At 48.9% G+C, this 13,600-nt stretch overlaps 1 protein-coding gene across 4 annotated transcripts in view; it reads left to right on the top strand.

The window, feature by feature from the left end:
* The window catches only part of SHROOM2 (shroom family member 2), a 148,118-nt gene that overhangs the window by 98,442 nt on the left and 36,076 nt on the right, over positions 1–13,600 (top strand). Inside the window, exon 1 of one of the 4 annotated variants that reach the window (XM_018043829.1) lies at positions 12,026–12,291. The exons of the other annotated variants lie outside the window; for them this stretch is intronic. The gene's annotated coding sequence lies outside the window, so the exon portion shown is untranslated. Of the gene's footprint in view, positions 1–12,025; positions 12,292–13,600 lie in introns of those variants that run through there. 4 annotated transcript variants of the gene reach the window in all.

The raw sequence follows: 13,600 nt of genomic DNA on the forward strand, positions 1-13,600 counted from the left end.
TGCCCCGCTGCAGTCCCGAGTGTGCCGCATTGTGGGGAGGCGGGGGGGCTGCTCCAGGCAACCCTGCACACATGGGAAGGCTTCCCTCCTGCCCAGCGTTGGCCTCGGGCCTTTAAACTGCAGAGCTCTCGCTGCTGCACTGGTTGGACTTCAGCTCCTCTGCTGTTCAGAGTTGTAATAAACGGCTTCTGTGTGTGTGTGTGTGTGTGTGTGTGTGTGTGTGTGTGACTCTGTGACTCTGTGACTCTGTGTGTTTGGGTTTGTGTGTGTGTTCCTCTGCTGTTCAGAGTCGTAATAAACGGCTTCACTGTGTGTGTGTCTGTGTGTGTGTGACTGTGGGGGTGTGGGTGTGTTCCTCTGTTGTTCAGAGTCGTAATAAATGGCTTCACTGTGTGTGTGTGACTGTGTGTGTGTGTGACTGTGTGTGTGTTCCTCTGCTGTTGAGTCGTAATAAACGGCTTCACTGTGTGTGTGTGTGTGTGTGTGTCAGCTCCTCTGCTGTTCAGAGTGGTAATAAATGGCTTCACTGTACATACTGTGTGTGTGTGTGTGTGTTACAATGGCACGGTCAGCAGCGAAGGGGTGAAGAGGACGGGTGGATGGGGGGAGATGGCGGTGGCAGGGAGAGAGGGAATCATGTGCTGTGTGCATCACAGTCTTGGCTTCTGGCTGGCTGTGTGGGTAACCACTCCGAGGGAGTGACTTCCAGAAGCTTTCCCGCTGTTGCGCGACCAACCTAGCAATTTTCAGAATCATCCTATGGGTTGTTAAAGAGCGGCGAGACTCGAGTGAAATTCTAGAACGGGAATGTCGAGAAGGTGTGGTCAACTTTTGGAGACTGTTTTATTTTCTGAAGTAACTGGCCAAGGAGAGTGCCCTCGAAACATTTAAATTTGAAAACAAAATACATGAAAATGCAGGTAAGGGACTGTCCTTTGAGATCTATAATGCAAAGATTTAAAGATGCCCAGTGTTTTGCATAAATTAATGTAAAACAGTCTGTATAAGGGCTTCCCTGGTGGCTCAGAGGGTAAAGAATCTGCCTGCAATGCGGAGACCCAGGTTCAGTCCCTGGGTCGGGAAGATCCCCTTGCAAAGGATGTGGCTACCCGCTCCAGTATTCTTGCCTGGACAGTCCCATGGACAGAGGAGCCTGGCAGGCTATATCGTTGCAGAGAATCAGACAGGACTGAGCAACTAATGCCCTCTAATTGCTGATCTGTTAACCAGAACATGATAATGAAAACTGGTTTTTGTTGTATTTATTAGGGTACCAGAAGAGTATCAAGATAATTATTCATGTAAATCAAATTGAGAACTTAGAAAAAAACTTTATCTTATATTGGAGTATAGGCAATTGGGCTTCCCTGGTGGCTCAGATAGTAAAGTGCCTGTCTGCAATGCAGGGGACCCGGATTCAATCCCTGGGTTGGGAAGATCCCCTGGAGAAAGAAATGGCAACCCACTCTAGTATCCTGGCCTGGAAAATCCCATGGACGGAGGAGCCTCGTGGGCTACAGTCCAGGGGGTCGCAAAGAGTCAGACACAACTGAGAGACTTCATTTTCACTATAGCCAATTAACAATGTGATAGTTTCAGGTGAACAGCGGAGAGACTCAGCCCTACATATACATGTATCCATTCTCCCTCCCCCTGTTAGCCCAAGTCGCGAAATCTCCCAATGACCACCAGGGAGCCGATATTCAATGCAAAAGCAAGAGAGTTTTTATTACCAAGCTCGAGCTGGGGCTCCCACCGATACCGACGCAGTGGCTATAAGGAAGAGCCCCGAGTTTTGGGTTACATTGCTTATATAGGGAGTGTTCATGGAAAAAAAAGAATTTCTAGGTAGGGGGATGTCTGATTGGTCACTTTCTTTCGAAGGGTTGTGTGTTGGTTTTTGATTGGTCCCTATTACCTAAGTAGACCACGAGTTCCTGAATGTTAAGTCAGGAGATTCTGGTCTGGGGTCTGATTGGCTCGTGGGTGGTGGGGTGAGGTCAGGGGATTTCCAAAGGCTCTTGGATTTCCAAAGGCTCTTTTCCCGGAACCTTACAAAATGGAGTTTTTCTGTTAACAAAACGGAGTAGCTTAGATTCTTTACCCCCAACTCTCCAAATTGAGAACATTTTTCTGAGGTTCAAAATTCTGGTTCTGGATCAAGTAGGACAGATGCTCCACCCTGACAGGGACTCCCAGCGTAGGAGGGAAGGAAAGACATCCATGCTTACAACTGGGGTGATGACGCATAATTGTCAATTTTTTAAATGTTACGTGGTCGGACAGGACTGAGCAACTAACACCCTCTAATTGCTGATCTGTTAACCAGAACATGAGTGGAGGTGGGACTCAGCTCCTTTTGGATCATGGCAAAAAATGATTCTCTGTTGGCAGAACCCCGCTGCCGAACTTGTGTTGACGATTTTAGTTGACCTGGCAGTACATGAAGCAGCAGGCTCTCCTTGCTTTTTGGAGTGAAGACATCAGCATGTCAAATTTGGTGCCACGAACTTGTTGGCTGCTAAAGAAAGAAAGAAAGTGAAGTCGCTAATTTGTGTCCAACTCTTTACGACCCCATGGACCTGTAGCCTTCCAGGCTCCTCCAGGGGATTCTCCAGGCCAGAATACTGGAGTGGGTAGCCTGTCCCTACTCCAGGGGATCTTCCCAACCCAGGGATTGAACCCAGGTCTCCCGCATTGCAGGTGAATTCTTTACCAGCTGAGCCACCAGGGAAGCCCAAGAATACTGGAGTGGATAGCCTATCCCTTCTCCAGTGGATTGTGCCCACCCAGGAATTGAACCGGGGTCTCCTGCATTGCAGATGGATTCTTTACCAGCTGAGCCGCCAGGAAAGCCCAGTTATGGACTAGACTGGACGTTAGCAGCACCCTTCAGGTGTCTGTATCTCCTATCACTCCCCCAGATGGGACCATCTAGTTGCAGAGAGACGAGCTCACTGCTCCCACTGATTGTACATTAGGGTGAGTGGTACAGATATTTCCTTATTTATCACAAGGAAATTTTATGGTACACATATTTCCTTTATCACATGGGATAAGTAAAGAAAGTGCACCATACATGCCATCTGCTTGAATCACCCAGAAACCATCCCCAGCCCCCAACCCCCCACCCCCACCTCTTGGTAGGTGGGAACATTGTAGAGGACTCTGTTCTGGGAGTTTCTGCAGAGTATTCCTGTGGGGTGGAGCCCGGCACTGTGGCCTGTTAGGTTCCCACCCCTAGCCTCCTCCTGGCTACCTCCGCCCCCGCTAGGAGGAGTTGCTGCCAGCTAACCAGCTCTGACCTGCAGGCTTGTGTTTTGTTGGGACACATGGGAGAAGAAGCGGGGGGTCACGGTGGAGACTTAAGAATGGATCCTTAAGCCCAGTAACAGCCAGAAGGTGGAATGTGTTTTACATTGGTGGAGTGTGATTTATGCTCTTTAGGGAAAAGCATGTTTTCATAGTAAATCCATCAACACACTTAAACCCAGCTGAGGGTCACCTCCCTGTCCAGCTTCCCCTGAGAGGTGGCTTGGTGTCAGAGCCCAATGCCAAGTCTGACTTCTTTTTTTATTAGTTAATTTTTATTGGAGTATAGTTGCTTTACAGTGTTGTATTAGTTTCTGCTGTTCAGCAAAATGAATCAGCTGTGTGTACAGATGCAGATAGATATATATGCTGTCTTTGAAAAAGTTCTTCCCATTTAGATCCCCAGAGAGCAGGGAGTTCCCTATGCTATAGAATAGGTTCTTACTAGTTATATATTTTATACACAGTATCAATAGTGTATGGGCTTCCCTGGTGGCTCAGCTGGTAAAGAATCCACCTGTAATGTGGGAGACCTGGGTTCAATCCCTGGATTGGGAAGATCCCCTGGAGAAGGGAAAGGCTACCCACTCCAGTGTTCTGGCCTGGAGAACTCCATGGACTGTCCATGGAGTCGCAAAGAGTCAGACACAACTAAGCAACTTTCACTTTTCCCTCAATAGTGTATGGGTTTCCCTGGTGGCTCAGATGGTAAAGAATCTGCCTGCGACTTGGGAGACACGAGTTCAATCCCTGGGTCAGGAAGATCCCCCGGAGAAGGGAATGGCAACCCACTCCAGTATTCTTGCCTGGAGAATCCCATGGACAGAGGGGCCTGGCGGGCTACAGTCCTTGGGGTTGCGATCAGATGGAACTGAACAGCTAACGCTTTCACTATTTTTTCCCCCACTTTCTTCATCAATGGTGTGTATGTGTCAATCTCCCAGTTCCCCCCAGCCACCCTTTTCCCCTTGGTGTTTATACGTTCGTTCCACGCACAGGACTGACCTTGTGTGCACTCACGGCTGCTCACAAGAAGGTTTCATAATCGGAGAGTGTTCCACTCTCATGTGCTGCTCGCTTTTCTGGCCTGAATTCAGTGAGCTAAGGTGGCAGTTGAAGTTTTCCCTTCTGAACCGCCATGCTGGGTAATTAGGAAGTCAGGCTGGGATGATCACAAGATGAAGGCCAAGCTTCTGGTGGTGCAGCATCTCCTGTGCAGGGAGCCTTGCTGACTGACCTCCGTGCTCATTTGTCACTACATTCTCTCCTCATGTTTATAGCCATGCGACTTCCAGAAATGCAGAGCCAGGCTGAGGGACGGGCAGGTTTGCTTACTGCCTGGTTTTGTCTTGTGACTCCCTGTTATTCAGAAGGCAGCATTGTAAGGGCAGTGGTTGGAGGGCTCCAGGGCTTAGTTCATCATGCGTCACCACCCTCCAATTCGAGAATGTTCTCATGACCCTGAAGGGATTAGTTCATCCATCACCACCATCCACTTCTAGAACATTCTTACCACCCCCAAAGGCCTACTTCATCTGTCACCACCATCCACTTGTAGAACATTCTCACCACCCCGACAGGATTAGTTCATCCATCACCACCATCTACGTCTAGAACGTTCTCATCAGTCAGTAGGAATTAGTTCATCCATCACCACCATCCACTTCCAGAACGTTCTCATCACTCCAAAGGGAAAGCTTGTATCCATTGAGGATGTTCTGTACAGTGTGCACTGTCACGCCTTGTGTGTGTTTGGGTCACATTGTTGGAGGTGATGAGCTGGACATCCCCAGCAGGGACAAAAGGTTGAGTCCAGGCTCCCGCAAAAACCCAGCTGTCTCCACAACACAAGGGGTGAGCCCTCACGGTGCCCTGCCAGCAGAGCTGTAGCTCCTGTCTTGCAGAGGGGAGCAGTGAGTCCTTATGTGGCACGTGGGAAGCCACGGTAACTGCACCTACAAGACATGGGGTGTCTGGGGCCACGAGAAGAACAGTTCATTCCCAGCAAAGGTGTTATATAAACGCTGGCTGAATGCTTTTGCTCTCATGTCGCTTGCATATCTGTTTTATGCTTTATGGCTTCTCTGGTGGCTCAGATAGTATAGATTCTGCCTGCAGTGCAGGAGACCGAGGTTTGATCCCTGGGTCGGGAAGATCCTCTGCAGAAGGGAATGGCTACCCACTCCAGTATCCTTGCCTGGACAGTCCCACGGACAGAGGATCCTGGCGGTCAGCAGTGCGTGGGGTCACAGAGAGTCAGACACAACTGAATAGCTTAACACTTTGTGTTTTACGTCTAAGAGCTGTAAAAACAAGGGAACTAGACGTATTTAAGAATATCATAAAAAGCCTCTCCTTGCATGATTCTGTGTGTAGATGCTGCCCAGAACAGGCAGATCCGTGGAGACGCAGGGGAGGTGGGTGAGGGTTGGGAGGATGGCCGTCTGTCCCAGTGGTATGGAGCTCCTGTGTGGGTGACGGAAATAGTGTTGAATGAGATAGTGGTGATGCTGCCCAACTTTGTGAATTTACTAAAAGCTGCTAAACCAGACAGTGCCAGCGGGTGAATTTTTGGGTATATCTCAGTTTTTCAAATCACTTCAATGCTGGAAATCCACAAAAAAATTTTTTTTATATAATTAATATAGAATGATGCTTTGTGGGAACAGATTTGTGGTTACAGAGGGGATCGGTATGGGGAAGGAAAGGATTAGGAGTTTGGGGTTAGAAGATGCAAACTAGTTTATGCAGGATGGATAAACAAGGTCTTGTAGAGCAGGTAAAGAAAGCTGAGCACCGAAGAATTGATGCTTTTGAGCTGTGGTGCTGGAGAAGACTCTTTGAGAGAGTCCCTTGGGCTGCGAGGGGATCCAACCAGTCCATCCTAAAGGAGGTCAGTCCTGAATGTTCATTGGAAGGACTGAGGCTGATGCTGAAGCTCCAATCCTTCGGCCACCTGATGTGAAGAACTGACTCACTGGAAAAGATTCTGATGTTGGGAAAGATTGAAGCCAGGTGGAGAAGGGGATGACAGAGGATGAGATGGTTGGATGACATCACTGACTCGATGAACATGAGTGTGAGCAAGCTCTGGGAGTTGGTGATGGACAGGGAGGCCTGGCGTGCTGCAGTCCATGGGGTCACAAAGAGTCAGACACGACTGAGCAACTGAACTGAACTGACTGTGGAGCACAGGGAGCTCTATTCAATATCCTGTGGTAAACCATCATGGCAAAGAATATGAAAGAATGTATTTATATGTATAGCTGAATCATTTTGCTATACAGCAGAAATTAATACAGCATAGTAAATCAGCTGCCCTTGAATACAGTTTTAAAAGAAAGACTGCAATAAAAATGCTACTTTTCACTCATTAAATTGTCACACGTCTAACCCAGCTGAGACTGTGTTCTGTGTAGATCAATAGAATTTCTACATATTGATCATGAGCATGTAAATTAATTACACCCACTTTGGTATAAAATTTCTGTTGGGAGGTTGGAAACAAAATAAAGAAACAAGGTCGCGTGTGACTCCAGTCGAGAGTCTTGGCTCTAGCTCACAGATCAACAAGCTTTGCGAAGGATCAGACCGGTAAACACTTTGGCCCTCAGGGAACTCAGTGTTCCCAGCCTGGGGACAGCTCTGCCAATGTGACCTGGGAGCAGGTCTGGACGGTCCCTGAAGGGCTGGGTGTGGCTATGCTCCCATAAAGCCCAGACAGAGAGGACTTGCCAGCCCTAGGACTTGGCCAGGAGGCTAAAGGATGGGGATCAGTGAGGATGCTTCCTGGATGGGAGGTGGGGCCTGTGTGGTCCTGTCCAGATGTTTCTGGTGGTGGTCTCTGCAATGTTGATAGCCACGCCTCTCATCATTTTCATCTCACTGGTCTCTGGCTTGGTTAACGTGGCTGTGGCCCGTTCACAGCAAGGACGTGTAATAAGCAAAAGATGCTGAGAGTGGAATCTCCTTTCTGAGATTCACAGATCATAAGGTTCACGTGGAGTGACTTGGGTACAAGTTGAGGCTAGGATAAGAGGAACAGTTCCTTTGGGATGTATGCGTGCTAGGGTACTTACCGTGTTCTGTTCTCTTCTTACTTGCTTATCAGGTAAAAGCAGATATGCGTTCCACTTATTACGGGTATTTACAACGTTGAGTCTTAATGGTGTTCGCCACGCGTAAGCTCTGAGCATCTTATATGCTTGATAAGTTGGCCTCATTGTAGGAAACGTGGATGTAGGAAAACCCAATGATAAACCTTAACGTGATAAAAATACTTTGTCTTTAGAAATCATTCATTGAGGCTCTCTCTTAAAAATGGATTTCCTAGTGCAGAAGCAGCTGCCAGATTCTGGTTGCTAATATGAAAGTGAAAGTGATAGTCGCTCAGTCTCTTGGTGACCCCGTGGACTGCAGCACACCAGGCTTCCGTGTCTTTCACCATCTCCTGGAGCCTGCTCAAACTCATGTCCATTAAGTCGGTGATGCCATCCAACCATCTCATCCTCTGTCACCCCCTTCTCCTTCTGCCCTCAATCTTTGCCGGCATCAGGGTATTTTCAAATGAGTCAGTTCTTCACATCAGGTGGCCAACGTATTGAAGCTTCAGCTTCAGCATCAGTCCTTCCAATGAGTACTCAGGGTTGATTTCCTTAAGGATTGACTGGTTTGATCTTGCTCTCCAAGGGACTCTCAAGAGTCTTCTCCAACACAACAGTTCAAAAGCATCAATTCTGCAGTGCTCAGCCTTCTTTATGGTCCATCTCTCAGATCCGAAGGTGACTACTGGAAAAATCGTAGCTTTGACTAGACGGATCCTTGGCGGCGAAGTGATGTTTCTGCTTTTCCATTAAAAGATCCAGGGCTCCTCGGAGAAACGGGCAAGTCTAGGGTTGGGGCTGGCGGAATACAAAACGAAGTTGCAGTGTGTTGTCCCCCAAAAGTAAGGAAGTACTCAAACAAACAGACACACACACAGAGAGAGAACCCTATAACAATGAGGATTTGCCAGAGGGACACAGAAGCTGGCTTGGAGTTTCCTGTGACCAAAACTGCTGTGAAATCAAGTGGTATAGAAAGGAGTGTATAAAATATCCCTGGGCTTCCCTGATGGTCCCGTGGTTAAGAAGCTGCCTTGCTGTGCTGGGCACACAGGTTTGATCCCCGGCCCGGGAACTAAGATCTCACATGCCACGGAGCAACCAAGCCTGTGCATCACAGCTACTGAGCTCTCGAGCCCAGGAGCCCTGGAGCCTGTGCTTGACAATAAGAGAAGCCAGTAACAGTGAGAATTCCACGCATCGTAACTGGAGAGTAACCCACGATTGCTGCAACCAGAGAAAGCCCGTGCGGCAGTGAAGACCCTGCACAGCCAAAAATAAACCAAGTTTTGAAATAAACATTAAAAATAATAAAACCTGAGCCCACACCGATAGACATAAGTGATCAAGTACGTTAGAAGTGGAGGAAAGAGATCTGTACAGAAAAGTTCTGAATCTCTGCAGGTCTTCTGCCCTTGGGGGGTGGGATAGGTGTGTTGTGGGGAGTAGAGCCCTTCTGTCTTATACTTCAGGCTGCATTTGGTGAGCTTCTTCCACAGGGGCCGGGGTGAAATGGTGGGGTGAGGCTATGTGACCGCAGAGAAGCTGGTGTAGCTAACCCCGCCAGCTCATCCATAGAGATCATTGTATTGACAGCATGGTCCTTGTATTTGAGGATAAGAAGGGCATTTCACCTCTGTGTTCTCCAACTCCCCCCGCCCCTCAAATCCACAACTCCTGGGTCGGTTATCACGACAGAAACATCAGACAGATCCCAGCTGAGACATTCTGCGAATGCCTGCACGGTCCCTCTGGAAACTCTGGAGGGCCTGGAAAACAAGGATGGTCTCAGAGGCTGTCACTTGGATGGGAGGAGCCTGTGACTGGTAAATGAAATGGGGTGTCCTGGAACGCAGAGAGAATAGTAGGTGAGAATGAAGAAAGTCTGAATACGGTGTGGACTCCAGTTAATGTACCAAGACGGGAGTTAGGGTAAGGCAAAGGGGACGACAGAGGATGAGTTGGTTGGATGGCATCACTGACTCAGTGGATTCAGTTTGAGTAAGCTCCGGGAGATAGCAGGACAGGGAAGCCTGGCGTGCTGCAGGCCCAGGGCTCTCAGAGAGTCGGATACGACTTAGCAACTTAGTCAAAGGTACTAATGGCGATTATGGCAATTGTACTAGTTATGGCGTACAGTAATGGCAAATGTACTAATGTGTTGACAGCAGGGGAAACAGGTGTAGGGAACGTTCTCCTCTTGTAAATTTTCTGTAAATCTAAAAGCATTCTGAAAGGAAGTGTTGGAGTAGCTTTCCTCACGGCATTTCAAGTTAGCTTGTAAATGTCAGGTGCAAACCTCATTTATTTGGCTGCACCAACTCTTAACCGTGGCATATGTGATCTTTAGTGGGGGGCATGCAAACTGTTAGGGACGGCCTGTGGGATCTTAGTTCCCTGACCCAGGATTGAACCTGGGTCCCTCTCTTGGGAGCATGGAGTCTTGGCCCCTGGACCACCCAGAGAAGCCCCCAGGAAAGCCACCAGGCTCTTCGTGGATGCCTGTTAATATGGACGGCCTTGGGTTCTGCTCTGAGATATGCGGCTGGCCTTGGGTGGATGGCGCCCTCGGGTAGTGATGGGTCCTGGGCTTGGTAAAATAATACATGGAGATGAAAACCAGTGTGCAGGGGCCTCCCTGGAGGCTCAGTGGTAAAGAATCCACCTGTCAATGCAGGAGACACAGGTTAAATCCCTAGCCAGGCAGATCTCACGTGACGCTAAGCCACAACTATTGAGCCCAGGAGCTGCAAGTGCTGAAATTCGTGTGCCATGGAACCCATGCTCTGCAACAAGAGAAGTCACCGCAATGAGAAGGCCACACCCCACAACTAGAGAGTAGCCCCCGATCACTGCAGCTAGAGGAAGTCTGCAGCAGTGACGACACAGTACCACCAAAAATAAATAAGTAAAATTACTTAAAAAAACAAACAAGTGTGAAGAATGTGGGCTTTGGGGGCAGAAAACAGGTTCAAATCCACTCTCTTCTTTTCTGTGTGGTTGCATAAAGCCAGCTAAGCTTGCTAATAACGTCCCAATGACTAGTCTTCCCTGGAACATGGTTTCCCTGGTGATTCAAGTCCGTAAAGATCCGCCTGCCAATGCAGGAGGCCCAGGTTCGATCCCTGGGTCAGGAAGATTCCCCTGGAGGAGAAAATGGCAACCCACTCCAGTGTTCTTGCCTGGAAAATCCCATGGACAGAGGAGCCTTGTGGACTATAGTCCAAGGGGTCACAAGAGTCAGACATGACTTAGCGACTAAACAGCAGCGTGAAAACCCCAGAGTTCCCAGACATTAACTTTTATATTCAGCATCTGCATAGACTTACGTAACATACTTGGTTGCCTTGTCACCATCAGAATTCTTTTATGCCCACCTGTCTTAGTTTGCTTCCTGGTATTTGTGGCTTGCCTCAGCAATTCCCAATTTACTGTGACATCAGGACGTTATTTCAGTGGGTTAATTCTATTTTATTAAAATTTAATGGGGGTGAATAGCATACTTAATACATTATTTGGGTTCCCTTGTGGCTCAGCTGGTAAAGAATCCGCCTGCAATGCAGGAGACACTGGTTCGATCCCTGGGTTGGGAGGATCCCCTGGAGAAGGGAAAGGCTACCCACTCCAGTATTCTGGCCTGGAGAATCCCATGGACTTTATAGTCCATGGGGTTGCAAAGAGTCGGACACGACTGAGTGACTTTCACTCACTAGTATGCTGGCCTGGAGATAAACATAGCAACGACCTTCCTTGCAGATTTATGTAAGTTTAATGTGTGTAACAGTAATGGAGCAGCACAGTGCCTAAGATCAAGCAGGTGCAAAAAGAAAGTCACTTTTAGTTAAAATAGCCACGTGTGTGTTAGTCTCTCAGTTGTGTCTGACTTGTTTGTTACAACTGTATGGACTCTAGCCCACCAGGCTCCTCTGTCCATGGAATTTCCCCAGGCAAGAGTACTGGAGTGGGTTGCCGTTCCCTTCTCTGAGTGGGGGGAAGGAATCTTCCCAACCCAGGGATTGAACTCGGATCCCCTGCACTGCAGGCGATTCTTTACTATCTGAGCCGCCATGGGAGCCAAAAGTAGCCACAATTCAGGGGATGTTGCAAAGTGGCGTGGGTTGTTTGTTTCAATGAGCGAGAGTGGAAAGTTAATTGGGGTGTATTTTGAAGAGGTTCAAGCCGGTGGTGAACCTTGGACCTGAAGGGTAAGTGCTGGGCTGGAGAGAGTCAAGGCAGTCTGTGTGGGAAGGGGCTGTTAGGGACCCTGGTGGGTGGCACTTCCTGAGTGTTTGTGGGGGTGGTGAGCGCCCAAGGTCTCAGGCTGCCTGGGGCGGGTGGTGCAGGGACTTTAAATACAGATCGTTGTGAAGGGATGGGTTGGGTCAGGGTCAGACCCTTTGGTGGTCTGCACACAATGCCTTCTAGGCAGTAAAACTTCCGGAGACACTCTGTTAGTTGTTCTGATCGCATTCCTACCGAGTGTGTAATAAACCCCCAAAACACAGATACACACGAAATGGGCTATTCAATGTTGGCTTTGTTTTATTTTTTTGTTTTTTTTTTTCAACTTCATTGTTCCATCTGACCTTAAGGTTGTGAGATTGAACGGGCACAAATTGGAGGATATAATGCGGCGCAATCAAGTGGACTGAGCTTTTTTTTTTTTCCCTATCACTTTGAAGTGATAAAAAGAGGGAGACAGGCTCCGGGAGGGCCAGGCTTTGGGGTTTGGCCTTGGGATTTGCCAGCGGAGTCACCGAGGAGCCTGGAGGCCCCCGGGGTTGCAGTCGGAGGGAGCCTGCGTGGACTTGCCCATTGCTAGGCGGCAGCAGACGCAGTCAGGCCGCCAGGCGCGCTCGCGGCAGGCGGAGCATGGGTAAGCCAGCCGGGCACCCCCGCCACCCCCATCTCCGGGTGTCTGCAGGGCAAGGCTGCTTTCTGGGCTTGCAAGCTGCTCCTGCCCCTTTTGTTCTCCTGCTTTGAATAGCAAGTTGCCAGCTCCGGGGGTCGGGGCCGGAGGAGGGGGGTGGGTTGGGGGTGGGGGTGGATCTTGGGGAGACCGGCAGACACGCTCCGTGTGTATTGTTCTGCCTGATGGTTAAATAGTGCAGATAGGGGGTGCAGAGTCCGCTGGAGCTCAGTCTGCGTGCAGGCACGCGGGCCTGTAGTGTGTGTGTGCGCGCGCCGGTAGACACGTGCGCTCTTGGGACTGTGATGCCGACGGCGAGCCGGGGGGACTGGGAGCCCTTGGCATGGGGGGCGGGGCGAGCGCCTCAGTGGGATCTGCAGACCTGCTTCCCTTGCCCAAGGGTCCCCAGGGGTCCCCCAGGAGGCTGGCGGGAGAGCGCCAGCCCTGCATGAAGACGCGTGCTTGCTGTGCCCTTTTTTCTTTTTCCATAACAGTAAGAAATAAGCATTTTCACAACAGTAGGCTTTGAATATGGATGGAGAAAGGAAATGGTGAGTCAGCCACAGCAGAATGGGGGGGGGGGGGAAGGCAGGGAAATCAGATGTGCATGTTGAGTCATGAAAAAAAATGCTTGGTGGGTGAATTCGCTCCTAGCCTGCTGATTGCAGTAAAAAAAAATATATATATATAGAAATAGAGAAAAGTGCTTGAGGTTGGTTGTGAGCATTTTGCAATGATTGGATCTGTGCTCTTTTTTGATTGTGCCCATCGAGAGACATGCAGTATTTACGGGGTTTTGCTGCATATATGCTGTGGGATTGTGTGTGTGGGGGGGGTTTTTTTTTTGCCTTTTTTTATTGTGATAAATGAAAGGTGTTACTAATTTTGGCCATATTTCTAAGTGATTGAAACGGTTTTGCTTTGCTCAAGCACACTTTGGTGTGTGTGGCAGGAAGATGCCTTTTTCACAGAGAAACTGCCGCACTCTGGGTCTGCAGGAACTGACTTCCCTGGGTGGGAGTTTTCTTGAAAGTGGATCATGCCTGAATTGGTGGTCATGCCTAGGTGAACCGTTGAGGGGAAAAGGGGTTTGGAGAAAGGTTTTCAGAAAGCTATCTGGCAGCGTTCATAACAACCTGCTGCCGTATACGTTGTCTGAAGACCTACACAATGAATGAAGGAAAAATGTGTTACCCTGTCATAAAATAAATAAAAGATTGGGTCGAGTTGTGATGAATGGTATCGACATAGTTTCTTTTCCCTTGGAAACCAGAAT

The sequence above is a fragment of the Capra hircus genome (genome assembly GCF_001704415.2).
Source record: "Capra hircus breed San Clemente chromosome X unlocalized genomic scaffold, ASM170441v1, whole genome shotgun sequence".
NCBI lineage: Eukaryota > Metazoa > Chordata > Mammalia > Artiodactyla > Bovidae > Capra > Capra hircus.